Source organism: Rhinolophus sinicus, linkage group LG12 (genome assembly GCF_036562045.2).
Source record: "Rhinolophus sinicus isolate RSC01 linkage group LG12, ASM3656204v1, whole genome shotgun sequence".
Classification (NCBI taxonomy): domain Eukaryota; kingdom Metazoa; phylum Chordata; class Mammalia; order Chiroptera; family Rhinolophidae; genus Rhinolophus; species Rhinolophus sinicus.
The window spans coordinates 2645587-2673157 of NC_133761.1; the positions used below are offsets into that span (position 1 = coordinate 2645587).

At 54.8% G+C, this 27571-nt stretch overlaps 1 protein-coding gene across 5 annotated transcripts in view; it reads left to right on the plus strand.

Moving 5' to 3' along the window:
- The window catches only part of TRAPPC9 (trafficking protein particle complex subunit 9), a 319931-nt gene that overhangs the window by 279875 nt on the left and 12485 nt on the right, over positions 1 to 27571 (plus strand). The window lies entirely within an intron of this gene.

A 27571-nucleotide genomic window follows, 5' to 3' on the forward strand; every position in this document is an offset into this window, starting at 1 on the left:
CCTGTTTGAGGACAGTTATGGGAGACGCGTACTCGCCCAGCCCAGGCTCAGAACCAGGACGGGCATCCTGGGATGTCTGAGAAAGGAAAGCAATCCTTTTTCCAGGAGCGCTTCCCTCAGCGAAAACTCCTGTTTATCCAAACAGTACATACAATTTGTCCAAGCCACTGGCAAGGTTAGGCCACCTCCCCTGCTGGGGTCAGTTCTTCAGTATTGGCAGACTTTTCCTGGTGCCCTTTCTGCCCTGTTCTTTCTGTCACAACTTCTGTAGGCTTTCTAGGGAAACTTTTTAAAAAAAGAATTTTCAGTTTCCCATCTCATGTTTTAGCAAACCAGTGAGGCTTGCGGTCTCATTTCACTCTGACAGCTCTTCTCAGTCTCCCCCTTAATTAAAGAAAGCAGATTTGGCAGTGATATCTGTTATCTGCTACCAGCTGGGAGGCGATCCCTCGCAGCCAGTGACCGGCCTTTCTTGCTGCTCTCCTCAGGCTTATTAGGTAGGACGCTTCATGGATGCAAAATAGGCACATAGCTGGATGGGTGGATAGATACGGAGAGAGAAGGAGGGAGGAAGGGAAGAAAGGAGAGAGAGAGAGAGAGAGAGAGAGAGAGAGAGAGAGAGAGAGAGAGAGAGGACTAATACCATCAAGCCTGCAAGAGAGAGCGAGAGATGCTGATAAGGACACATCACAGAGCCATTGAGTGACAGAGCCAGGAAGCACCTTCAGAATTCTTCAGCTCAGTGGCTTTCAACATTTATTACTCTAATGCAATGTATTTGCAGCCCAGCATATGAAAGAACTGAAAAGCAGCTCTGCTTCATTGTGGGGGGTGAGGAGGCCAGAGGCGCTGGACAGGTGGGTGAAGATCCCCCCAGTTTACAAACCAGTGCTCTAGTCTGAGGTTCACAGAGAGGAGTTGACTGCTCATGGTCACGGTCATTAACAGCAAACCCCCGTCCACACGACTGCCTAAGGACTGCAGACGGTAATACTAAAGCCCCACGCCACTTCCCGGGGGCACCTGTACCTGAAACCTTCACCTCAGCGTCTCAGTCACGCTGTCCAAGTGAGTCAGCGCTGGAGTGAAAGAAGCCACAGCACAGGAATAGAAACATCCTCATTTAACGGCTGCTGTGGCTGTCTCTGGACCTGGAACCCGATGGAGCTGGCCCCACCTGGCAGCGCTGCTGCTTGGGCAGCGGTTTCAGTCATCTGAGCTGCCGTTTCACACCTTGACCTAAGGATGCTGATGCTCAAGCCTGTATCCCTCAGGTGTGACCCGGCTCAGCGTCTGCACAGGCTGAGGGAGGAGACCTCAGCGTGTGGAACTGGTCCCGCCCAGGGCAGGTGGAGGAGCCAGGAACTCTGCACCAGGGGGCCCGAGTCCAGGTCAGGCCTTTCTGCCAAGTCCTCGGCCAGCCAGCCGAGTCGCTCCCTCCACTGGCAGCCAGGTAGTGACATGAGCTGCTGCCCAGGTGGTCCCCAGGGCTGAGGGCCGTGGGACTGCTTCCCTTGAACACGCTCTTGTTGGCTAGTGGTCCCCCGTGCACGCTGTCTCCTGCTCCCCGGCTTCACAGAGGAGTCACCTCGAGCTCCGAGCTCCGTATGCGTCCTGTGGTGAACACACGTGTAATTGTCCCAGGTGATAGGAGCCTAATTGTTCGCAGTGCAATGCCCGAGGCTCACAGGGCGTTTCCCTAGGACAAGTTTGTAGCCGTGGAATTGTCTCAAGTTTCTGCTGCCAGTAGATGCAGGTGTGTCAGGACAGGAATAATACCTGTTGTGGGGAGTCTGCTCTGTGCAAGGAGGAGAGTTCTTTTGTCAGCTGGGCGTGGGCACGGCTAATCTCTGCAGTCAGCCGGGGCCAGAGGCCAGGTCCTTTGTGGGCTGCTCGTTCCAAGCCTGAGTAGAGGAGGCTGGATGGCTCAGGGGAGAGCGTCTGAGCTGGGCAGTGAGGCGTGAGCAGGCTGACGAGAAGCGCTTCTTGCCCACCAGGGAGTAGGGGAGCTCTCTGAGGAAACCGAGGCAGAAGACCCCTGCTGTTGGCAGAATCTTGAAAGCTGAGGAGAAGTCAGCTAGGGTGAGGGAGCGTGACGCTTGAAGAAGGTCTCTGCTCAGGGTATCACAAAGCTAAAAGCAGGCATTTGTGGGGTGGCTCTGGGGAACGTCTACTCCAAGCTCGTTTTTGTTGGTGGCAGAGTTCAGTTCCCCGTGACTGGAGGGTCGAGGTCCCTGTTTCCTTGCTGGCAGCCACTGCCAACTCCTAGAGGCCGCCCCTGTCCCAAGCTGGCAGTGGCCTATCCAATCCTTTCCATGTTTCGAATCTCTGGCGATCTCATCTTAGATGAGCTGGAGAAACGTCTCTGCTTTTAAAGGGTTCGCCTGATTACGTCAGGCCCACCCAGACTGTCTCCCTTCTGTCAGACGATGTCACAGGATGGCAGCAGTGGTATCATCCCAGTCCCAGGTTCCACCCGCATTCAAGAGGAGCTCATGCATGAGTGGGGGTCACTGGGGTTTGTTTTAGAATTCTTCCGACTGTAGGGATGGAGAGACGGACAGCTGATCCAACACGGAGGCCAGACTGCTTCCTGGAGGAGGCTGTTCTGGGCAGAATCATGAACGCTGACTACAAGTCAGGTAGGGCGCTCCGAGCAGAGGGCACACCCTTGGTCACTCCGGTGGCCTCATTACGTGCTTTTGCCCAGAGTATTACACCCGCCCTCAGCTTAGAGCTCACGGAGTTTAAGATGGTGAAGCTGAGGCCCAGGGAAGCCCAGGTAAATGGCAGGTCAGAGCGCCAGGCCCTTGCTGACTCCTGGTGGCCCCGCCCAGCACCCCCCCAGCCCAGAACCACCCAGAAGTGTGCTCTCTGGCAGAGACAGGGGTCTCCCTAGCTGCTCTTGCCCGCACGTCTGGAGCATCTCACCTGCACGTTGCATGTGCCTTGTCAGATTCCGAGTATTAAAAGCAGACTCGTGTGGGACGGTCCTCAGACGTGAACATGCAGATGCTGCTGTCTTTACAGAAAGGCCTAGGAGGAGCGGCTGTTTTGCACTTTGACTAGAAAGCCGTGCTGACGAGGCATCAGATCCCCTTGGGGGAGACCAGTGAGCTGGCAGGGCAGAGCCCGCTGAGCCAGGTGAAGCTCAAGAGCCCCAGGGCTGGCCCCTCGGGGTGACCTGCCCTCACTCCTTCCGTAATGTGTTACTGGCAGGGGATGCCTGTGACAGCCTGGGAGGAAGGACACCAGTGCAGCCACCTTGCAAGGGAAGTGGGACCTGGACAGACAGGTTAATGGGTTGTTCACACAGAGGACGGGGTGGCGGGTGACGAGCAGGTCTGAGGCGTAGCCTCAGGGCTGTGGGACCACAGAGCTGTTGGCAGAAATGGCTGAGCAGGTTGGAGCACGACTGGAGGCAGGAGACCGTGGGCCCTGGGGCCAGACCTGTCTCTCCCACCCGTGGGCGGAGACATGTCCCACGTGCGATGTAACCTTTCAGAGCCTCGTGTCTCTCACTCACTGACAGCGGGCCGTTCACTGCCACAGACTTGCTTGGCATAAAAATGAGATCATGTTCAAAGCACGTGGTGTGTAGGGCCAGGCCCCACATCCAATGGTTGTAAGCAGACCTCCAGTCTCCCGCGCCTAGGCGGTTTCCATTATCGGCCTCTTCTCCCACCTGCAGAGGGCCCCTCCTCTGTGTGCCCTGCACCCCGACTTTCCACTGTTGCCTTCTCACTCAGCCACACGGCGTGGCACCTGGCTTCCTTGTAGAACCAGTTCCTAGCATGTGCCTGGCACTTAGTAGGAGCACAAGTGTTTCACGAATGAGTGCACACCTCCATTCCCACCCTCCTATCCATCTTCCACACTCAGTCCAGGATGGTCTTCCAAACGCAGCAGGGCAGCTGCCAGTGGTTGCCCCATCCCAGCTCCTTCGCTTGGCACATAAGGGGAGCCAGGGTGCAGAGCCCTGAGGAGAGGCGGCACTCTGTGCCCGCTTGTAAAATGCAAGAAGAGACCAGGAGACCTGCCGTCCAATGGGGCTGTGCCCTTCTGGCTTCCAGTTCTTATAACGCCGCTGGCTCTGTGTTTTGTCACCTGTGGCTCAGTGGGCACAGGGACGGCCACCCATGGCTTGCTGTGAGGAGTCCATGGATCTGCCCCAGCCCCACTCACCTCTCACAGTGAGCCCCCGAGAATGGTGCACAACGGGGGGACCAGGAGCCACGGGGCCTGGGGCACAGTGCGGAGCCCTGCCCTGGGCTTCTTCCCTCCCCTCCCCCCCGCCCGGTGAGAGCACAGGCTCTCTGGCCGGCTCCCCTCACCTGTGGGGGTGGATGGTGCGCTGCTTATTGGTCACCCCCGAGCCAGGCACTGCGCCTGCCCAGGACACACCCCGATGTGCGAATGTGGGGCCCGGAGCCCCAGGGAAATACTTCAGCTTGGAGCTCGTGTCAGCCCCCTTGTCCTGAAGCTGTGGCTGCCCTTCAGAACCTCTTGGCCTTCACGTTCAGGGCTTGTCAGGATGCCCCGTGGGCGGGTCACCAGCCCTGTCCTGCAGCCGCTGGAAACCAACCAAAAAATGCAATTTTCTGGTGGTGGAAGTGACCTTTCCCGCAGAACGTATCATGGAAATTAGATTTCCATTTTTATGGGGCATTAATTGCTCTCACAGGGATGGAGGGCAGAGATTCTGGCTTCGATCTTCAGATCTGGGAGGTGTGAGAGAGGCGTGGGGCTGGTGCCATGCAGCCCCTCCCCTATCCCACAGCTCTGCCCTGGTGGCCCGTGTGCCCGTCCAGCCTGCACCTCTGCAGTGCCACCCTGAGTGACGGCATGGGCAGGGCAGTCCCCACACCAGCCCCCACACCAGCCCCCTCGCCTCCTCCCTCCATTCAGGGAGGGGCAGTGTTTCCGGATCCAGGCGATTGTGGCCCCAGAGAGGAGGCCTTTTGTGGGAAGACTGGCGCTGCCCCAACTCCCCGTTCTGCCCCAAACCCAAACCCGACCTTGATGAGTCTTTCCAGGCCCCTGTCGTGTGGGCTCCTGCTCCCCCGACGCTCCGAGGCCTGTCCCGGGGCCGCCTCCCCTGGCCCAGGTGGCGCCGGGGTGGAGACACTTGGGACTACTCCTTTGCTCACCTGGAGCTTAATGGCCAAGTTTTGCTTAGAAACAAAGGAAAACGGGCTCCAGCAGCCAGAGTGACCCCAGTGCCCCTGTGCGGCAGGCAGGTATCCAAATTTAATTCCGGCCCCATCCCTTACGTTCGGGAACCGCTCCCAGCCACAGATGCTTCTGGAGAATCTCGTGTCCTTTGATCCTCACCAGACACTGTATTTTGGGGCTGAGGACAGAGAAACAAGGTGGCATCCAATGACTTGCTCCACTTCCCAGCTTCTAGGCAGGGGAACCAGCACAGGGCTGCCTGACTCCCAAAGCCCAGGAGGCGACAACACTTAAAGGACCAGCCCCTCCCACCTTCCTAGACGCCCTTCCTAGTGGTTGCCTGCACCCCCACACCCCGGGAATTCTACCTGCCACAGAGACCCTCTCCCATGAGTTGGACCCTCCTCATCGCGCCATGTCCTGGGCCAGGGCCATCGTCTTGCCCAACTGCAGCGCCCGCCTGCATTTCTCCATGGGCCCTGGGTCCTTGTGGTGCTCTGTGCAAAGGTGGGTGGGCGGGCAGTCTGCTCTGGGCACCTCCCTGTGGAGACACGTGAGCCTGGGAGAGGCTCTGAGAAGTCCCTGAGTGAGGGACTCTGGATTCTATCAGCCCCGCCAGTGCTAAACTTACGTGTCCTGGGACCCTTTACAATGTAAAACCCATGAGATCCTCTCAGGCTGGTGTTCCACGGAGCATGCTGTGGGCAGCAGGCCCGCGGCCGTGAGGGCTCACGGCGTCTCACCTGCCCTCCCGTCTCACTGGGCCCAGCGGCCGTGGCCCCCGCGGCTGTGACCCCCTGCTTACTGGCCTTAGTGACTTAGTGACTCAGCCTTAGTGACTGTGACGCCTGCCGGACGTCTCCCAGGCCTCCCGCATCGCACCTGAGCCGTCTTTCTCTCAGTAGGTTTACTCCTTCAGTTTACTGGAGCTCATCCTCTAGTGCTTTCCCCGGAAGGAATACATAGGAAAACAATATTTCGAAACATTGTATGTGTGAAAAATACCTTCATTCTCTCCTCAAACTTAATTGACTATTTGCCTGGGTTTAGAATTTAGAATTATTTTCCTTTGGAATTTTGAAGATGTTGGTCCTGCCTTCTAGCTGACAAAATGTGTCTTTTAGCTTTCAGATCTTTTTACATCTTTGAAAAATGAACTTCTGGTGTTCATCTTGAGACGTCTACTGCGTGTGACTTCTGACTCTGATTCTTTGCAAATGACCTGTTTTCTTCTCTTGTGGAGCTTTCAGCATCTTCTCTTCAAACCCCAGTGGCCTGTAATTTCATGTAATGTGTCCTGATGTTGGTCTTTCGTAGTGGGCCCTTAGTGGACCATTTCAGTTCAAAAAAACAGAACAAAACTAGGACAATTTCTTTTATGATTTCTTTAGCAATCCCCCTTTTCATTTCTCTGTTTCCTAGAATGTTTATTAATTGGAGATGCGACCTCCTTGGCTGGTCCTTTCATTTTCTTTTCTCTCTCCTTTTCCGTCTCTTAGAGTTTTTATTCTGCTTCCTGGGAAACTTCCCCAATTTTATTTCCAGTCTGTGTACTAAATTTCGTTTTAATTTTCGTATTACAGTTTTAGTCTCCAGGAGTTTTTCATTGTTCTACGATTGTTCCTTTTTATAGTATCTCATTCTTTTTTTTTATTTATTTAATTGATGGAGTGTCTTCTCTTTCTGCGAATGTCAATTGTAGCTTTCTGTGACATTCTCTTGGTTCCCTGCATTGGTGCTGTTTCTCTCGCTCTCTCCTCTTTCTTGCTCCTGGTCTCTTCCTCCTTAAAGGTTTTCTCACACGACTGCCCTTGTCTGGCGTTCCTGTGACGAGTGAGGCCCTAGAGCTGGTGACAAGCTTCAGCTCTGAGCACACGGAGGGCTGCTTGACTGTAGGTCCCACGTGGAAAAGTACAGTGGAGCCTGCCCCGTTCACCGGGGACCCCTCCAGCTATCCGAATCTTTAGGCCCTTCCTCTGGAAAAGACCCTGGAATCTTCCAACGAGGGCCATCAGACCAGAGAAGGCAGTGCTGTCTCAATAATTCACGTCTAGGCTTCATGGCTTCTTGAGTCCAAAGGCTTCATCGCCTGGGTTTTGCCAGAAATCCAACTTCTGTCCTGCCCGACTGAGGTCCAGCGAATCCCTGGCCATCTGGGGGAGGGGTGTTTATGCAGTGGTGTGCAGGTTAATGTTCAACAACCAGCCCTCTGGGGAGGGGCTCGGTGGAAGGCCCGGTGTGTAGCATTTGCTGGTTTCTGAGATGTAAATCCTCCTGTGCCCAGTTTCAAGCTCCCCACATGACCTCAAACAGTTGTTCCCCTTCTGAACTTTCTCTCCCAGCTCCCGAGAGCCAGCACGCTGCTGCCGTGTGCTTCTGCACCGCCCTTCAGCGGCGCTCTGTCCTCACCCCACGCTGGTGACTTGGCCCCTCACCTCCTGCCCCCTCCAGGCAGCTGCCCCTTTCCCCTTGGTACCTGCTGCGATATCCAGTCCATTGTGTGTCCCTTCCTCCCAGGACGAGCTGCCCTCTTTGCACACCTGCCCTTGCCTCTGTGTCCTCGTGACCCGTGGCTGTCTCCACAGGCCACAGTGGGACACGGATGGAGACCTAGGTGTCCCGGTTCCAATGCAGACCCTGCTCTTTGAGAGGTTTGCATCCTGCCAATGACCCTGGCCACACAGGGCAGCAGGAGGCCACTGCTGAGAAGTGAGGAGAGCCAGGCTGACCTCTCCGTGGGCCCCTCAGCAACACACCAGCTTTTCCTGGACACAGAGATCTCAAAACACTGCTCGGAAGACAGCGGGGTTGGCTGGGGACCCTCCTAGCCTGAACAGCCGGTGTGTCCGTGATTCACACACAGCTTCCCCAGGGGCCTCATGTGGCTTAACTGCCAGGCAATGCGCTGATAGGATCTGTAATCAAAGCGGGCTGGGAGGGGCGGTGAGGGCTCGGGGACTAGTGAAGTCACCGGGAAGCAGACACTTTGACGAGCACTTACAGCCATCACGTAGCATTTGAATGCTTCCTTTTCAATTATCTGAAAAATAATCCGTGGACTAACCTGAAACCCAGAGCACACAATTAAAGTGTTGGGAAGTGATCTGAGATCATGACGCTTGCCCGGGCCCCAGTGAGACCCAAGGTGGCAGGCAGACCTTTAGAAATGAAAACCAGCCAAGCACAAGCCAATTACCACCGGAGATCGATCCTCAAAACAGCAGGGGAGTGGAGGGCGGGGGACAGGGCCCTGGGGCACTAGCCCCTGATGAACCGTCACTGAGCAAACCCAATATAGAAGGCGGCACAAACTGCTTCTGTGAGAACCTGACACGCTCCGGGCAAGTCTGAGATGGGTTGGCCGGGCGGGGGCTCGCTCAGGACCTTTCCTTTCTGTGCTGCCCACAGCGAGGTTCATAAAAGTCAGCCCATGGGAAGAGCCCGCGCTCCCGGGATGCCCAGAGCCCAGCTCTGCCCAGCCTGGGCGCCCACAGGCCACCTGTGAAGCTGTGGCCCGGGAGAGGAGTCAGCCTCAGTTGCCTGAAAGGTCTGTTCCAGGTGGGGACCCGATTCTGCGAGGCACGCTCAGGAGCTCAACTTTTGTATATGCCAGTTGTGCATCCTACATCCCCCCCCCCACCCAAGACCCCACTAAGTACTTTCTTCCCAGGGAGGGGAAGCGAGGACTAAGCACGTGAGGGCATGAGAAGTGCCCGGCACACAGTAGGTGCTTCATAAATCCTGGCCATCTTCACCCAGGCTTAGGAAGGAAGCAGAGGTGCTTTCTGGAGCTGTGGGCCCGACGTCAGGTCAGTCTCGGGACAGACACAGCCTCTGTCACAAGGACAGTAAATCCTCAGCCTTCCAATGCTGCTTGTTTGGAATGCACAGTTGCAGTCAGTTTGCAGGTCTGTATTTAGCGCCTGTCCCTGCAGGATCCTCTAAGGTTCAGCCACCAGGAGCTCCAGGCAGGGGCAGCGTCCGCCCAGCGGTGCCTCTTGTGTTTGCCCCACCCATCCACGCACCTGACAGAGAACGGAAGGGACAGTGTGGTCCTCAGGGCCCCCGAGGGGGACAGTAGCAGGCTCTGTGCGAGGAATAGCAGGAGAGGACGGCCAGCTCATTGTCGCCTCCTGAGGAGCTGGCAGGGGCCATACCTGGGTTCCCCAGGGTGTCCGAGGTGGGCCTGGTATGAAGGCCCATGTGTGGGATTCTGCTCGTCGACCGAGCCCTGTGGGGACGCACTGCCCTCAGCACAGTCGAGACCCGAGAAGTCCCCACATGGGGAGAACATTGCCATTTGGCCTCGGAACCTCTTTTCTTGGTTCACCTGTCTCTTGACAGCAGCCCTGCCTGCACTGTGCGATGGTGTGGCAGCTGTGCTACTGCGAGCTCGGGGCGGCCAGGGAGAGCCAGAGGGCAGGCGGTGACAGCGCCCAGGGTAGGTTGTTGCAGACGGTGCCAGGGGTCAGGTGGGGTCCTGAGCTCCTGGAACTCACTCCCAAAGGGCTGGGACAGGTGGACATGAGGGAAGCCTGTCCATGGGCGCCCAGCACCGTGAGGAAAGCAGAGCCGGGAGGGCTCCCGGGAGGCCTGCAGGAAGGGGAGGAGAATGTTCCAAGGGAAGCACCAGCCTGCAAAGGCCCTGCTTTGGGAGGGTGCTGTGGGGCCACGTGGGAAAGCGGGCACTCACAGACGAGAGGGTGACCGGAAAGGAGGGCATGGAGAGTTCCAGGCCGGAGAGGCCCCTGCAGCCCCACATGTGGTTTCCAGGTGTTCCTCTGAAGAGTCTCACCTCCTGTCGCAGACTGTTGTTTAGATAAGCCGCCAGCCCTCTGCTTTGCAGCCGCTGGAGCAGCACTGATTGGATCAGGGTCTCCAGGCTCTGGAGCTTGGGCCCCTCCCTTTGGCGTGCTGCCTCTCTGAGCACCAGACCCGCTGTCGAGAACCCCTGACCCTTTGGGAGCCCCCAGCACCCTGCCCCCAGGGCAGAGGCCACGGGTCCCTGTGCACTGGCTGCAGGGCCCGGTCCCCGGCCTGTGCACCCCACACCCCATCGGGGCACCTCCTGCTAGAGAACAGCAGTTCTCCTGGCATCACTGATTCTCATATCGCAGTTTGTGAAAATCCAGGCAGTCCATTCAGCACCTCTGCATCTGATTAGCAGAGCACTTGGGTTCCCGGTTCAAACAGGGCTAAACTTATCTTTGGGAAAATAGACTGTGTTTGAGGCCTAATCACAGGCATTAAAGCCATTAATTCGTAATAAAATTCAATTTCCCAGTGTCCTTGCCTGTGTGTGTCCCGATGCAGAGATTGTGCTGCGAGCACTTTGCACACCTGTTGTCCCTGTTGGACAGCGACAGGTCGTAATGTTCCCCAGCCGCGCCAGGCCCGAGTCAAGCCATTGCTGAGAACCACAGCACACACCAAATGTCCTGCCCGCACCCAGGAGGGGCGCCATGCGGGGCAGCGGGGGGAAGGCAGCCAGGCAGCTCTCTTGACCATGTACACGCTCGGATGTCCGATAGGGGCCTCGTAATAAATGGACGTGCTGGGCACGGAGCCGAGATCTCGCTACCTTTCTGTCCTCCCCCCAGCGCAGTTCTCTCCGTTTGCTGACCTCCCCACCCGCCACCACTGCCTCCCTCTGGGGCACAAAGGTGTGCTTCCCTTTGATCCCAGCCCAAGAGACGAGTGAGCACGTGCTGCATCCACCCAGGGTGGGAAGCTGCGTGGACGGTCAGAAGAGGGAGGTCTGGGTGCCGTCGCCCCAACACCGCCTGCCCTCATCTCCGGCCACCGCAGGTGGGCACGAGGGTCCTGACCAGGCAGGCGTGTTTCCAGGTTCCATGAGAGGATGGTCATGAAGGGCAGGACCTCTAGGAAGCCCTGACCAGGTACACAGGCCTTCCCGGTGGTGGAGTGTGGCTCAGCTGGGCTCAAGTTTGAGTGGCCTGGGGCGGTGAAGAGGCCAAGTGGAAACAAGCCTATGAAGGTGGGTCAGTCGTGGCTGTGTGATTAGCGTGGTCCTAGGACTGGGTGCGGCCACCTCCTCGGGGCTCCCAGTGAGCCTGGGGGCAGCAGGGGACACGGTGCCAGCCTGCCCATGGCAGCGCAGCTCCCAGAGTGGTGCCAAGCCACCTGTGCTCTTGCCTCCAGCTGGGGGCAGGGGGTGCTTTCTGCCGCCTGGGGGTCGGCCTGGAGAGGAGAGGGCAGCGGGTGTGGGGAACCAGTGCGTCAGTGAGCCATGCACTTCCCCAGAGACATTGCTAGTGCGTTTTTCTACTTTGATGCTGTTTAGATGAACATGCATGCTGACTTTAGCTGCCCTGCGCTCTCATCTCCCACGACTTGTTTGCATCTTAGTGCACAGACAGTGTCATATCAGGGAGAACCACGTGTTGGGTCTTTTGGCTCTTCCTTTGGACGTTCTTCCAAACCCCTCTGGCCTGACCTGCAGCGCATTGGCAGAGGGGCCTCCAGCCTGGCCCAGGCCCTCTGGATGCCTGGGAGAGGCGCCTGCCTTCTCTGAGCCTCAGTCTTGTCTCAGGAAGGTGGCTCATTGCAGACCTGTGGGGGTGGGGAGGGAATGTGTAAAAGCAGCAGCCCCAGGCCAGGCAGGCAGGCTCACCGGTGGTCGCTGTCGTTCTGCAGTGGTGGCTGTCAGGAAGTGCCCCTGCCAGCTTGTGATGGCACCGCCCGAGGGTGGTCTTGGCCCCAGGACTGCGGACTGCCGGCTGGCCGGCTGAGGCCGGTCGGTGTTGGCATGGGAAGGTCCTCCCAGCTCTGAGCTGTGCTCCCTCCCCAGCAGCCCTCCTTGCCTGGCCTGATGGTTAACGGTTTTGACAGGCTGGGCTATTTTTAGAAACCTTTTCCCTGTGGGAAAAGGAAAGCAAGTTAGATTTTATATTAACCCCCCTCCTCTCCCCCCTCCCTCACGCACAGTCGCCATTCTGGTTGTGAAGCTGCCGGAGGGGCTGGGGGGAGGGGTGTGGAGGCTCCGCCACACGCCGTGCTTTGCGAGGGGCACTTGTGTCTATGCTCTGGGTGGCATGTGTCACCATCAGTACTCAGCACACACAAGTTCAAGGAGGGAGCAGCTTGTGGGGGTCGCACGGGTGGGAGGCCAGGGCCTGGTTGAAATTGCGCCACTTGGCTCCAAGTCCAGTGCCCTCTGTTGCACCTGGGAATGGGTTGGCAGCAAAGGCAGACCCCGTGGGCGTGGCGGTGGTGCCCACGGTGCGCAGGTCCTCCTGTCACCCCAGCAGCCTCCGCACCCCGATTTCTTTGGTGCCGACGACAGCCCTGGGGGAGACGCAGCATCAGGCTTTACCCCATGTTGCCGGGCGGACCTTCAGCCCAGCCGTGAAATCACGGGTGGCCCCACGTCCCACTGTGCAGTGGCTTTCCTGCGGGGCCTGGTGATCAGCCTGGGTCCCTGGGCAGAAACCGGCCGCGTGCAAACGGGCAGGTGGCCCCGGCCAAGAGCAGGCAGCTGTTAGACTCAGCGCAAAAAACCATGAGGTCGACTTGAAAACATAGATTAAAGTCGAACTTAAACAGTCACCAATTTTGAACTATCAACCTGATGAAGATTTAGGAAAAAATTGAACATGTACCAGCGTCTTTAACTTGATCCATCCACATGTAAGCTTTCGGTGAGGCCCTTTCGGGCCTGGGCTGTGAGACCTCAGGGACGAGCCGCCTCTGAAGCCCCGAGGTCCTCATCCTCAGTGCAGGTGCGGCAACCCCAGCTCCCAGCTGCGTCAGGAGGGGAGACACCGCTCACCACACAGTGCCCAGCGGGCCCAGCCAGCGCCCTTGCCCCCCTCCCTCCCCTCCCTCCTCACCCCTCCCCCATCTCCCCTCCCTCCCCACCCCTCCCTCTCCCCCTCCTCTTCTCCCCTCCTCTCCCCTCCCCTTTCCTGCCTTCCTCTTCTCCCTTCCCCTGCATTCACCTCTCCCCCTCTTCCTCTCCCCTCCCCCCTCCCTCCTCCCTCCCTCCCCATCTCCCCTCCCTCCCCACCCCTCCCTCTCCCCTCCTCTTCTCCCCTCCTTTCCCCTCCCTTTTCCTGCCTTCCTCTTCTCCCTTCCTCTGCATTCACCTCTCCCCCTCTTCCTCTCCCCTCCCCCCTCCTCTCCCCTCCCTTCCCGCTCAGGCTATGACACAGACAGGAAGCAGCTCAGTCACTTCTGAATGGGAGTTTTCCTCCTCAAACTCAAATTAAGCGGTGACGAGCCATCGCCCAGGCTCTGCCTGTGCTCCTCCCTCACTCCTGTCACGCCAGTGCTGTCCCACAGAAGAGGCGTGGCCTTGCTGAGTGGGCGCTGGAAAGAAGTGTGGGTGCACCTGGCTGACGCAGCCTCCAGACTTCTTTAGCCACTTTGTTGAGGTCCCACTGACCCACAATAAACTAAACACATCTGAGGGGTGCAGTGTGGTGAGTTTGGACAAAGGTGGACACCGGTGGTCATCGTCACCCCTGGGTCCCCTTGCCCCCTCACGACGCCTCCGTTCTGCCCCTTCCCACGCCCCCTTCCCATCCCTGATGTGTTTCTGTCCCTGTGGGTCAGTCTGTGCTTTCTAGAGTTTTCTGTAAATGGATTCTGGCACTGTGCCTTCTTCTGTGACTGGCCTCGTTCATTCAGTATAATCATTTCGAGGTTCATTTATGTCGCGTGTCTCAATAGTTTGCCCCTTTTTATTGTTGAATAGTTTCCATCGTGTGCATGTGTATTGTAACATTCCTGTCCATTCCTTTGTTGATTGACACTTGGCCTGCTTCTAGGTTCTGGCTTTTAAACATAAAGCGGCCACATCTTCCCAGATTTATCCCTAAATATTTCATATTTTAATGCTGTTGTCAATTATATGACTTTCCAATTGTTGGTTGCCAGTATATAGAAATACAACTGATTTTTGTATGTTCATCTTGTATCCTGCAGTCTTTCCAAGCCCATTTGTTTCTTAGTTCTAGTAGCTATTTTTATAGATTCCGTTGGGTTTTCCACAAACTCAGTCATGTCTTCTCAGAATAAAGACACTTGTACTTCTTTTCCAGTCTGGATGCATTTTATTCATTCCTTCCAGTGCCAGGTCAGCTAGAAGTGGTGAGAGCAATACATTTGCCTGGCTCCTGAGCTGAGGGGAAAAGCATTGGGGCTTTTACTATTATGTGTGATGTTTGTAGGTTTTCAGAGATGCCCTTTGTCAAGTTGCAGAAGTTCTCCTCTGTTCCTACCTTGCTGAGAGTTTTTCCAGCAATGAATGTTGCATTGTGTCCAATCCTTTTTCTACATCTATTGAAATGATATGTTTTTGTTTGTTTTCTTTTTTAGTTTCTTAATATGGTGAATTACATTGATTGATTTTTCAAATGTTAAACCAACTTTGCATTCCTGGGATAAATTTCAGTTGGTAGTGATATGTTATCCTTTTCGTATATGTTGGATTCAATTTCCTTAAAAAATCCTTTTAGAATTTTTCCACCTGTATTTATAAGGAATGTTTGCAGTTTTCTTGCATCTCTCCGGGTTAGGCATGAGGTGGTGGTGGTCTCACAGGATGAGTGGGGAAGTAGTGCCTGTTTGATTTTCTGGGATATTTTGTGTAGAATTGGTATTTTTTCTTTCTCAAATGTTTGGTAGAATTTGCTAGTGAAATAATCTGGGTCTTTCTTTGTGAGAAGGATGTTGACTATATAATTCAAATTCTTTAATAGTTATATTAAAGAATATTTTGATTATCTCTTCCTTCTTTACTGAGACTTGGTGGTGTGTCTTTCAAGGAATTTATCCATTTCGTCTAAGTTTGTTAAATGTATTGGAATAGAGTTTGTCCTAATATTACCTTGTTTTTCTTTTAACACTTTACAGAATCTGTAGTGACACTGCCTCTCTCATTCCTGATACTGATCACATGTGCCTTCTCTCTTTTCCCCTGATCAGTGTGGCTAGAGGTTTACTAATTCTATTGAGCGCAAAGAACCAGCATGGTTTCATTGATTTTCTGTTTTCTGTTTCATTGATTTCCACTTTGCTGTTTATTATTTCCTTTCTTTTCCGTACTTTGGATTTAATTTGTTCCTCTAGTCTTAATTTCTTAAAGTAAAAGCTAAAATTTGAGCTTTGTCTTTTTTTTAAAATAGGTGTTTAGTGCTATAAATTTTCCAATAAGCATTGTTGTTGGCGTCTCACCCATATTGATACGTTGTGCTTTCATTTTCACTAAATTCAAACTAATTTCTAATTTCCCATTTAATCTCTTCTTTGGCTTGAGGGTTATTTGGGAGGGTGCTTTGGGGATTTTTCCAGACCTCTTCCTGTTATTGATCGCTGATAAAATGTCCTTGTGGTTCGAAAATATGCTTTGTATGATGTGAATCCTCTTTTACAGTCGAAAATGTGGTCTGTATTGGTAAATATTTCACGGTCACTTAAACAGTGTTTATTCTGCTGTGTGGGTGGTATGCTCTGTACGCGTTAAATAGGTCAGGTTGTTCCATAGGGTCCTTCGAGGCTTTTAGGCGGCGGCTGACTTTCTGTTCACTTGTCACCTACAATTGTGGGTTTCCCCGCTCCTATTGGCAGCTCTGTTGATTTGACTGTTAAAGCTCAGTTACTGGCACATAAACGTGTAGCGTCCTTACATCCTTGCGATGAACTGACCCTTTGCAGTTATGAGACGCTGTTCATAACTTCATCATATTACTTGCTCTGATGGGCTTGCGGCTACTCCAGCTTCTTAGGTTTCACATGACGGGCCTTTTCTCCTGCCTTCGATTTTAACCTGTTTGTTTCTTTATATTTAAAGTGTCTTTGTTGTAAGCAACACAGAGTTGGGTCTTGTTTTGTCTGTATTGAAAAGCTGTCTTTTATTTGGGTCCATTTACATTTAGTCTATTAACATTTAATGTGATTATTAACTTGATTAGGTTTAAGTCTGTGCTCTCCCATTTGTTTTCTGTCAGTCCCAACTAGTGTTTGTTCCATTTTCTTCCTTTACTGCCTGCTTTTAGATTCGTGGAGTATTTTCACGATTCCATTTTTAAAAATAGACTGGTTTATACAACAGTTTTAGGTTCACAGCAAAACTGAGCAGAAAGTACGGGGAGTTTCTATATACCCAGCACCCCCCCACACACAGCCTCCCTGCTGACGACACCCCCAGTTTCCTGTCCTATAAACTCTAGTTGGTCTTCACCTCCCTGGACTCCCAGCTCCATCTCCTCAACTCACAGAGTCTTCAGGGCCCCTGAGGTCCTCACCTATGTGACGGCCCAGAAACTCCCTCAAGGCAGTGGGATGAGGTCACCACAGCGCTCCCCTCATTTGGTCCTCATCTCTCAGGGATCACTGTCCTTTGTTGCTAATGATCAGTGTCTTGAAGCCACTGTTTCATGCCTTTTGTCTGTTTTTGTTTTTGTTCGGTTTTATGTGCCAGGGGGTAGGTAAATCTGTCTCTGTTACTCTTCCTTGGCTGCAAGCAAAGTCTCTTCCACTCTAGCTGTTCTGACATGATTTTGTCTCAGCAAAGTGCACATTGATATGTTAGAAGCATCCTGACCAGGACGAATAACATATTCGTGGGTGCCAAGGAGAAACATCATTCATTCATTCATTCGATCATTCAGGAGATGTTTACCTCCAAGGCCGTGATGAGAACACAGGCACACGGTTTCCTCTGGGGCTTGTTTGGAACCACACCCGAAGAATGTTCACACTGTCTCGGGAAAACTGCAGGAGAATAAAGCCCTCCATCACCCTGACTGACACTGACTGAGCGCCGGCATATGCCCGAGCTTGCTGGGCAGTGCCCCGTGGAGCCCCAGGTCTGAGTCACAGATGCTCAGCGGTGACCAGAATACTTCCGGCTGAAAGCCACAGTCAGGGTGAGCGTGTGTGGTTTTGACCATGAGGTAGAAAGCGAGCACATCCCAGAGAAGGGGGTGGTGGAACCGAGTTTTGACAGATGATCACGGCAGGGGCGTGGAAGGCGGTGGATCAAGGTGGCGTGTGCAGGGCGGCAGACGAGGCCTGGGTGTCGGGGCCGAGGCGGGAGCTGCCTGTGGGCTCACACACAGCTGAGGGGGCCCCGTGGGAGCTGCAGAACGTTGAAGGCACCTCAGGAAAGATGATTATATGGTCATTTTCTGTGAATGCAGAGGCATAATGGACTTTTGCTTTTACTGCCTCCAAGTCAGTTTTGGTTTCCGTGAAGGGACTTTATGGTAGTTTCTCAAGTGAAAATTTATAATTACTTTTGTTGGCCTGGGAGCCTCTTCAGGCTCTTAAAGCTGCACACACAGGTGCCTTTCCATGACACAGGCATGTGCCTCTCTGTGCATGCATGCGTGCAGACACAGTCGCGCACACAGTTGGACGGAGGGGGCTGGCAGGTTCCCCTGACGGAAGCCACTTCAGAGACTGGAGTTGGGGCAAAGCCACGAGGAAGGTGGTCTGGCTGCTGCTGTGGTCAGTGTGCTTCCCTAGTCAGGTGATTGATTTGGTCATTAAGACCTTATTTCTTGAATGAGTCCTTACGCGTCCCCTTTCTGTAAACAGCGGTGGTAACTCGTGGCGAGCGGGCATCCGTCTTCAACTTCATGCTGCGCATCCTTTCTGATTAGGCTGGCTCTCTTTAGGCCACAGATGACAGACTGGTCAACACTATTGTGAAAAATGGATGACATCATGCAGCAGTCTGCGTCCCCTGTGTAGCCTGCTGGTGCCCTGGAGCAGGCTTCGCTCGTGCAGCTGAGTTCCTCTGCGCCCAGCCATCTGACCGACCGGCCTGGCCTCTCTGTGCAGGCAGGTAACCTTGTAGGGCAGCGAGAGCTCCGGCTGGGAGCTGAGAGACCGAGTCTGGATCCCAGGTCCCACTGAACTAGGGGCAGTCCTGGCCGAGTGCTCCAGCGCTGTCCGCCTGTCCTTGGTGAGACGGTGGCCTAGGTGGCGGCTGACTCATGCCCAGGCCCTCTGAGAGTGCCAGTGAGGGAGAGGCGGCTCCAGGGCACAGACTGCCATGAGCCCCGGGGCGGGACCTGACGGGCTGGCAGGCCTTCGACGGCTCTGGAGTTGGCCTCGCCGTGTGGGGCTCGCGAGAGAGAACAGCTGGCTCCTAACATCCCGTAGCCCGTAGGAGTGCCACGCACAGCCGTGTCCGACGCACAGACCAGGGCCTGCGCTCACTGACTGGTGGAGGCCAGGCCATGTCTACACTGGCATGGCTCCGTGCCCCATGGCAGCCGGCACCTCCCTCTCCCAGATGTCACTGCCGCCCCCACTCCCCGACCCCAGGAGAGCAGCTGGTGATTTCTGGTGCTGAACCACACACTCCATGCCCAGCCTGAGCCAAAGGCCTTCTTCTCAATTTCTGGGAAAAGCAGATTTATCAGCTTGTGAAATGGGGAGATGTTTACAGGAAAGGAAGGCACGAAACGAATGAGTAGTTGCAGCCCGTTCTTGGTCCCCAGAGACCAATAATCTAGTCTTTTGCTTTTATGAGAAAAGTGAGCCGAGGAGAGCATTCATGCAGAGAACTGGGAGTCTGGAGGCCCCCGGGGTAGCAGGCGGGCAGGAAGGGGCCTGAGGCTCCCGCCCCGTGTGTGACTTTTAACGTGGCTGAGTCGTCTGCCAGGGCTGGCGTGGGGTGAGTGTAGAGAGACCCATGCTCTTCCGGGAGTCCAAGCCCAGGCTTGGCAGCCACCACGGTAACTCCTGGGCCCTCTGGCCTTGGGTATTTGGGGGACCAAAGCCGTGCTGGCCCTTGAGTCACAGCCTTCAAGCTGCTGCCCTGCCAAGCATTACCCTAGGTAACTGGGTCATTTCCCTCCGTCACTTTGTTGTTGACTGATGGTCTTGGTCGCTCCCAGGGCTCCCAAAGCGTGTGCCCTGATGAGGCTGGTGGTGGGCCTCAGCTGCTGAGTTCAGTTCCCAGCTCTGCCTCTCACTTGTCAATCAGGCAAGGCCCCTCCGCTTGCCGAGCTTTCATGTCCTGATTGGGAAATAATGATCTCAGTAATTAGCAGTGATGAGTCGTCCTTAGGTTGACTGGAAGACGCCGGCATCCCTTCGGTAAATGTTAGGAAGCACCTCCTCCCTGCCTTTCTGTCAGGGGGAAACTGAGGCAAGGGAGCACAGTGGCTGTGCTGAGGGGTGAGTCCAGGGCCAAGAGGACAGGGGGCCCCCACCCTTACTGATGGTCCCGGGAGGAGGCAGCCTAGCTGAATGGTGACACGTTTGCGTGGACTTCCCAGGTCACGCCGGATGAGACCTAGGGTGTACGCAGGCCGGAGGGAGAGCCACCTGGTGTGACACACGCACGCGTGGCCCAGCAGCTCTCCCCAGCCTCCATCTTCATGTTTCTCCTGGGCCCCTTCTAGCACCTTCCATCCGCCTCACTCTCTGCGTCACCACCCACGGTCTCTCCACACGGCAGCTTGAGTGACCCTCTAGTCATGAATCAGGCGGTTACTCTTCTGCCTAAACTCTGTGACGTCCCTCTCACTCAGAGCACCTTCCCCTACCCCCCGGCCCCAAAGGCCACCCTCTCCCTCCTCTGCCCTGCCCACCCGGGCGAGCCTTCGCTTGCCTGTCCACACAGCCCAGAAAGTTCTCTCGCTCATGCCCGGCACCGGCCATCATGGGCACCCTGCCCAGCACAGCCCTGCGTCACACTCCGTCTGAGACTCGGTCCCTCGCCTGCATGGGACGTGCCGTTTGTGTGTTCTGCCTGCCCCACTAGAAGGTGAGCGTCATGAAAGCAAGCACTCTGTTTGCCTTTCTCTTTTCTTTCTAGAAATTTCTGTTTTCTTTCTGAAAGAGTGCCTGGCACATAGGAAGAGCTGAGTTAAGGGTCATTGGAAGAATGAATGCATTAATTAATTAATTGATTGCTTGGCTGGTTTCAGGCAAGGGGCTGCTGTGCCGAGAGGCCCACAGAGGTATGGGCTCACGTTAGCTATGGGTCGTGACATGCCAAGCAGGGGCAGGCAGGGTGCCCAGGAGGGACTGGCAGTGACTGAGTGTGGAGCATGGCACCCAGGGGAAGGAAGAGGGAGCGAGTGAGCAGCTGCTGTCCCGTCGCCCTTAGGTCCGTTCTCAGGGGGTCCTAGCACCCCCACCTCCGTTGCCATCCTGCAGTCTGCCTTTCAGGAGCCTGACTCCAGTGAACCCCATCTGCTCTCTGCCGATGGACAGACTGCGCAGTGTCAGGGCCCCTGGCAGCCGTGACGCTTTGGCAGATTTATCATCATTTACTTTCATTTTAACAACCTCAGCACTCAGGACTACCTAGCATTTACTTTAGGTTTTAGTGAAAACCTATTCAAGCTGCCAGCATGTGGTGAGACAGAGGCAAAGACCCAGGTGTGTGGGCATTGAGCTGGCGTGAGCAGCCTCACACAGCGCCACCTGCCAGGTGGGCAGAGCCGTGTGGCGCTGAGGAAGCAAGTGGTCCATCAGGAGTGAGACCCTGGGCCGTAGCAGCCAACAGGGATGGCCAGGCACAAAGCCCAGCCTGTGGCCACCTCAGCCCTGGCCCACCTCCTCCACGTGGCCGCTCTGCAGAGACTCCGGGCTCAGCCGTGGCCCTGGGGACTGCAAGTGTGATGGGGAGATGAGCGGAGGACTGTGGGCACATTGGTGTGGGCGGCTGCGGTGCTGCCTGAGGGGGGCCTGAGGGGGGGTCTGCGGGGGGGCAGCCAGGGGACTCATGGGGCTGCGATGGGCTGGCCGTGGAGACGGCTGCAGTGAAGGGGTGCGGGGACTGTCAGATGGGCCCTCATGAGGCCTGGGCTGCCTCGTCTTTTCTGATGTCCACCTTCCCCTCCAAGGAGACTTTGCAGCTCCGGGGAGCAAGGGCTCCCACATGCTCTGAGTCCCTGAGCTCCCACACGGCTGCCCCATCCCACCAAGAATGGCAGCGAGGCCACTCGGGCCCCTGGCCGTCTTCTAGAACGAGGAGTGGCTGGGCTGAGTCTTGTCTCCCAGAGAGGGGCTCTCCCTTCTGCTCGGCCATGTCTCGGCCGGGTGGGGCCATGGGCAGGCTGCTGAACCCCGATCCTCCATTTCCGCACCCATAAAACAGGGGTAAATAATACTCTTTACCTTACTGGCCCCTGTGAAGGGGAGACAGGAGACACACACGCGGTGCCAGACAGCGAGGGCATTGCATCAGGGTCTCTCCCGCCACTGCAGACCTGCAGGTGGGTGACTCACCTGTGCCCCCGCACGCACACATGCACACACACGAGGGCCATTTGGTTTGATCAACGATTACTTTCCATTTGGATCCCGAGTGGTTTTATAAGCAGGCTATATATAGGCCTTGGAGATTGGCAGGACCAATCGATAGCCATTAGCAGCGCTTAGGCAGCCAGTGCCCCTGCCGTCCCTCTGAGCCAAGCTGCAGCGTAATTACATCTGCACCGAAGGGGCTGCCACCGTTAGCTGAGTCATGTTCCCGCCCAGCCCACCTGCACAGCCATCCGGGTTCATGTCGGGAGAGACTTACCCCGGCGGCCAGGAGGCGGCGGGAACTGTGTCCCAGGACACCCCTGACCCAGATGGAGGCTGGCGGGGCAGGGTCGGGTCACCCTGCAGGCCCTGGGGCCGGCCATCTGTACCACACAGGCCAGAGTCACTGACATACAGACCCTGTTTCTGTTCCCGTCACCAATGTCCTCGAGTCAGCCCCTGGGGTCTGAATCCGGAGCCCTGTGTCCTCCTCACCTGCCACTCGTGCAGAGTCTGCCTTGAGCCAGTCACCTCCCACCCACCCATTCCCCGTGCTGCCCACGTCCCCACCCTGCCTATCCTGGGGAGTCTGTTTAAATGACAGTGAGGTCCCTCCAGCGCCACCGTCCCAACCTCAGTCCTGGACAGATTTCTGTTTCCTCTCTGTGTACATTTTGTATGAAAAAGCATATACCGGAGCCCCTTTCAGAAGAGTGGGCAGGTAAGGCTAGCTCACCCGCCTCCCTGACGCCTGGTAGTTACGCTACTGCTCTGGCGGGCCGGCAGGGTTCTGTGGCTCAGAGAAAGGGTGCCCACAAGTGCCTGGGTCCACTCCGACCCCTGGCTGCAGCCGTCTGCTAGGCGGGCACGTGCCGTACATCCACCGGTCGTCCTGGGTCAGGCCCTGCCCTAGCCACCCCTAACTTAGTCACCTCTTTAAAGCCCCTCTCTCCAATCAGGTACGGTCACACTGGGAGGTGCAGGCTGTGAGAGCTTGGGGAGATACAATAGTCTGTAACATTAGGCTAACGGGTATTGCTAGACTCCTAATACAGATTGTATGAAGATAAGAGTAAAAGTGGGCCATGGGCTCGCTGTCGGATAACCTATGTTGAAAAATTAAAAAAAATAATCATGCTCATTTTAAAATAATAATTATTAAGTTGTTAATGTAAATTAAGTTGTAAATACAAAGAAGTTAAATATTAGCAGTAATTCCATCATCCAGAGATGGAAACTACGAACAACTGGGTTTGTAGCTGTCGAGATGGTTTTCTGGGTACAGTTGACCCGTGAACAATGCGAGGTCACTGCCCCCACGCAGTCAAACGTCCACGTAAAACTTCTGACTCCCCTCAGGATTGAGCTGCCGATAGTGACAGCCGTCCCAGTAACATAAGCAATCGGTTAACACATACTTTGTATGGTATATGTATTGTATACTGTATTCTTATAATAAGGTAAGCTAGAGACGGAAATATTAAGAAAATCATAAGGTAGAGAAAATACGTTTCCAGTACTGTGTCTATCGATACTGTAAGTTTACATCATCTGTTTACAAGACGAAAAAAGTCTGTGTGTGAGTAGACCTGCACAGGTCGGGGGTCGATGGTCCGTATTTTATAAAAATGGGGCGTAACTGAAAATATGGGTCTGTTACTGTGCTATTATTTCTTTTCTTTTTTTTATTTTTAAATTTATTGGGGTGACAATTGTTAGTAAAGTTACATAGATTTCAGGTGTACAATTCTGTATTACATCATCTATAAATCCCATTGTGTGTTCACCACCCAGAGTCAGTTCTCCTTCCATCACCATATATTTGACCCCCCTTACCCTCATCTCCCACCCCCTCCCCCCTTACCCTCTGGTAACCACTAAACTATTGTCTGTGTTTGTGAGTTTTTGTTTCTCATTTGTTTGTCTTGTTCTTTTGTTGTTTTTGGTTTATATACCACATATCAGTGAAATCACATGGTTCTCTGCTTTTTCTATCTGACTTATTTCGCTCAGCATTACACTCTCAAGATCCATCCATGTTGTCACAAATGTTCCTATATCATCTTTTCTTACCGCCGAATAGTATTCCATTGTGTATATATACCACAACTTCTTTATCCATTCATCTATCGAAGGACATTTGGGTTGTTTCCATGTCTTGGCCACCGTAAACAAAGCTGCAATGAACATTGGAGCACACGTGTCTTTATCTCTAAATGTTTTCAGATTTTTTGGGTAGATACCCAGGAGAGGCATTGCTGGGTCACATGGTAATTCTATTCGTCATTTTTTGAGACTGTGCTATTTCTTAATGTGTATAGTCCCTGGCTTTCCATACCAAATGCACACATGTCTAAGCATGATTTTTAACGGCTGCGTGGTGTTCCTTTGTCCACGTGTTCCCTCATCTCTATCCCCATCCCCTCGGCTCTTAGACTGTAGGTAGGTGCCAGTTTCCTCAGTGCTATAGTCTAAATCCACCCACACTGTAACGTGCTAGAAGTGAAACTGCCGTGTCAAAGTGTGTCTGTTTTTCAAGGCTGTAGGCCACTTATTACGAGATTACCTTCCATAAACGTTATAGCTTTTGGACGCTAATCAGCCGTGTATGAAAATATCCATTTCCCTTGACTCTTGCCAGCAATAGCTTTTCTTTTCCCTAAAAATCTGTGTCGGTCTACTAGGTCAAAAAAGAGAGGCGCTGCCGGCTTACAGTTTGTGATCTTGGATTTGTGGCGAGGCGAGGCCGTGTATCGGCTGCCTGTGTTTCTCGGACCCAGTACCCATCATCTCTGCTCTTGCCCTTGTGTCTGCAGAGTCGGGGCCCAGCCAGCTCAGACCCACCCTCCCACCTGTGTACTTGGCCCCATGCCTCCTCCACCTCAGGCTTCTCTCCCTCCCCCACGCACACCTGCTTGAGTTCTCACCTGGGCCCGTCTAACCCAGCCTTCGAGGCCTTCCGCTTCCTGTCCCCTCTTCCTCTGGGATGCAGCCTGGTGAGGACAGGGCACTTCTGGGGCTGCCCAGCCGCCACTCTCTTGGTGTCAGCAGAAGAAATTTGACAGCACCTGGCTTTCTCTCCCTATGCCGAGTCCCCCACCAGGCCAGCTCGGCACGATGCAGATAAGGACACAAAATGCCCAGACGTGGCGTGTCCTCCCCCAGGTTCCCTAGGTGGGAGGCATCACATCTGATTCCAGTGACCCTGGTCCAGAGTCAGTGTTTGCTGAAGGAAGGATCCAGATGGAGCCGCAGTTTGTATTTGGAGAATAAGCTGTGACCTTCTTCAGGCTCAAGAGAGCACAGCCTTACGCTCACTCTGAGGATGGGGATGCAGAGGGTTGGGCTGGTAGGAACGGGACCCAGTACAGTGCAGCAGGGGACCTCAGGGCTATCTGGTCCTTCTCAGTCACAGGTGGGGCTGGAACCCAAGCGGGCAGCTTGCCCGAGAACACGCATGGCGTCCTGTCAGGTCAGGGTAGGCAGGAAGAGCTGGTCTCTGAAACGCCTCCTCCTTCCATCTCTGTTCCTCCACGTTTGGGGCCAGAGAGACTTCACAGGTTCCCTGAGGCCTGTGAAAAAGGAAAAAAGGCCCAACTTTCCACGGTGATTGCTGTGCATGTTAGATGTTGTTGTCTATGAAGATTGCTTGGTGCTGATTTTTGTGACTGTAACTTTTGGGGGATAAAGCCCTCCAGGTAGCATCTCTGTCCTTACAAGGGGCCGCAGGCTATTTCTGAGCTCCGGGTCGGAAGCCGAAGAAGCCTGGCTGAGCGAGTCCCCTGGCTCTGCCAAGGTCCCTGATGGGAGTGGCGCAAAGGACGGGCGTGTTGGGGCCGGGGTAACCTTCGTTCTCATTTGCACAAGTTCAGTTGTGGGTAAGAGCTCTCCGGGGTGTAGGCCAGAAGCTTCAGTGTGGACTGAGCTGCTTTAGTACCCCAGACTCCCAAACGCCTCCTCTGGGCACTCCCCACCTCAGCCCTGACCCACGCCTCTGGCTGCTCAGGCCTGGCCCCTGGGTGCTCTGCACACCAGCCCGCTCACTCATTGAGCCACCAAAACAGTACATCTGGCTCTTCCTGCAGGTCACTGCGCGCCCTGGTCTAGCCCCCTGCTCTCCCAACCCACAGGTGGGAGGCCCCTCATCCCACTCACTCTGCCCTGCTCACAGCAGCCCGAGGAAGCCCACACAGCAGGTCAACTGCCCTGTCCCCTCTGCTCACCACCTTTCAGGGCTCCCATCTCACCTGATGGAAAGCCAGTGCTTGCCCTGCTGCAGCAGCCCTCCTGGGTCCAGCCCGTGCCCTGATCACACCTGCCCTGGCTCCCGTATGCTCGGGCCTCCTCCTGTGCCTGGCACACGGTCCCCAGATGCTGTATTCCAGCTCCTCTAAGGCTGCACTGAAATCTCACCTCCTCACAGAGACCGTCCCCGACAGCCGATACACTTGTAAGACAGTCTCCCCCCACCCTTTCCACCTTCACTGACTTATTAACCACCTGACTGACTGATACATGTATAGGTGTGTGTGTGCGCGTGTGTGTGTGCGCATGTGTGTGTGTGTGTGTGCACGTTTGGTGGTTTCCTCTCCTACAGCACTGAGCGCTGGAAGAAAGGGATTTGCTTTGTTCCTAGCACCCAGCACAGTGCCCGGGACATGGTGGTACTCAGTGAAAAAATTGGCCAGCTGGCTGGTGGATGGATGGCTGGTGGATGGATGGATGGTGGATGGATGGATGGTGGATGGTGGATGGATGGACAGATGGAAGGACAGATGGACGATGGATGGAAAGAAAGGACAGATGGACAAACAGACCTAAAGGGGTCTCAGGTGGGGAAGACAGGCCATGACGTCTATCAGATTTTCAGAGTTCCCCATGACTCAATAAAGGCATTTCAATAAATAATTGTTTTCCTACATGAATCTGGGGATTTTTTTTCCCATTCTTTCCAGAGCCTGTGCCTTAGTGTGACGATGGCAAACAGTCACGGGCTTTATATTCACACAAGCCGCGTTCTAATCCCAGTGCTGCTTGATGGCTTTGCTCAGATTGTTTAACCTCTGAGCCTTCATTCTTTTTCTCTGTAAAGTCCTGCTTATAGGTTATTAAGACAAAAATGAGTTGCTTGAGACATGCCTATTGCTGTGTGTAGCACCTACTTAATGTTAAGTTAAGGCCCTCTTTAAGTATCATTCTCTTTCCTATTCGATCAAAGAACGAATAAAAGTCCCATTGCTGAGACCTGTCCCTGCTTCCAGGGAGCCGTGTGCCGGGGTGGCCATGGTGGATCAGGTCCCAGCTGTAGCTACACCTCCCCCAGCCCAGGGCTCCAGCCTTGCCCCTTCTCGCCGCCTCTGTAACTGGGAGCCTCAGATTTCCGGGTAAGGACAGGCCACATGCACAGCTAAGAGGGCAGCCCGGGGCTTCTGGCCCCAGGTAGCCTGGCCTGCCTCCGCCACCGCTTCCTAAGCAACCACATGCTGCTCGGAAGATGGTAGTGGAGGTGATTGAATTATTTAAGAGAACAAACTGTTTTCCAGCACCCTGATTTGCATATCGGCTCCGAATGTGCTCAGTACAAACCATTCTTCTGGTTGGAAGGCGGCAGCCCTACAGCTAAGGTCTCTAATGACTGCTCCTTTTGGAGCAGTGGCTCAGCCTGACTCACCCTGCTTACAGGTGGCTCTCCCCTCCTCTGGGGTGCATGTGGCAGGGCCCCTCCCTCGGGGTGGGGCCAGGAGGGACATCTGTGGGTGGGATGGAGCTCGGCTTTACCTGTGCCCACTACGGGAAATCTGCCTCTGTCCGTCAGGAGTCTTCATCTGAACTCAGGACCAGAGCATGAGCAGAGGGGTGAGGGGGGCAGAGCAGACCAGCAGAGGAGGGGGGTGGGCCCAGGAGGTGTAGAAAGCTCGGGGCTTTGGAGCTGGAAACCCTAGGGGTGGTGGCACCAGGCTTTGGAGAGCAGCTGTGCATGGGAGAGTCAGGCAGAGCTGGGTGGCTCTTCTGTCAGGGCTTGAGTGACTGTCAGGCCATCCCTGTGGGGCAAAGGGGTGACCTAGCCCAGACAGCAGGGGCAGGCTCGGTGTGTTGGGTGCTCTGCCAGCACATCTGTCACCTGTGGAGGTGCTTGAAGGTGTGGGCTTTGTGG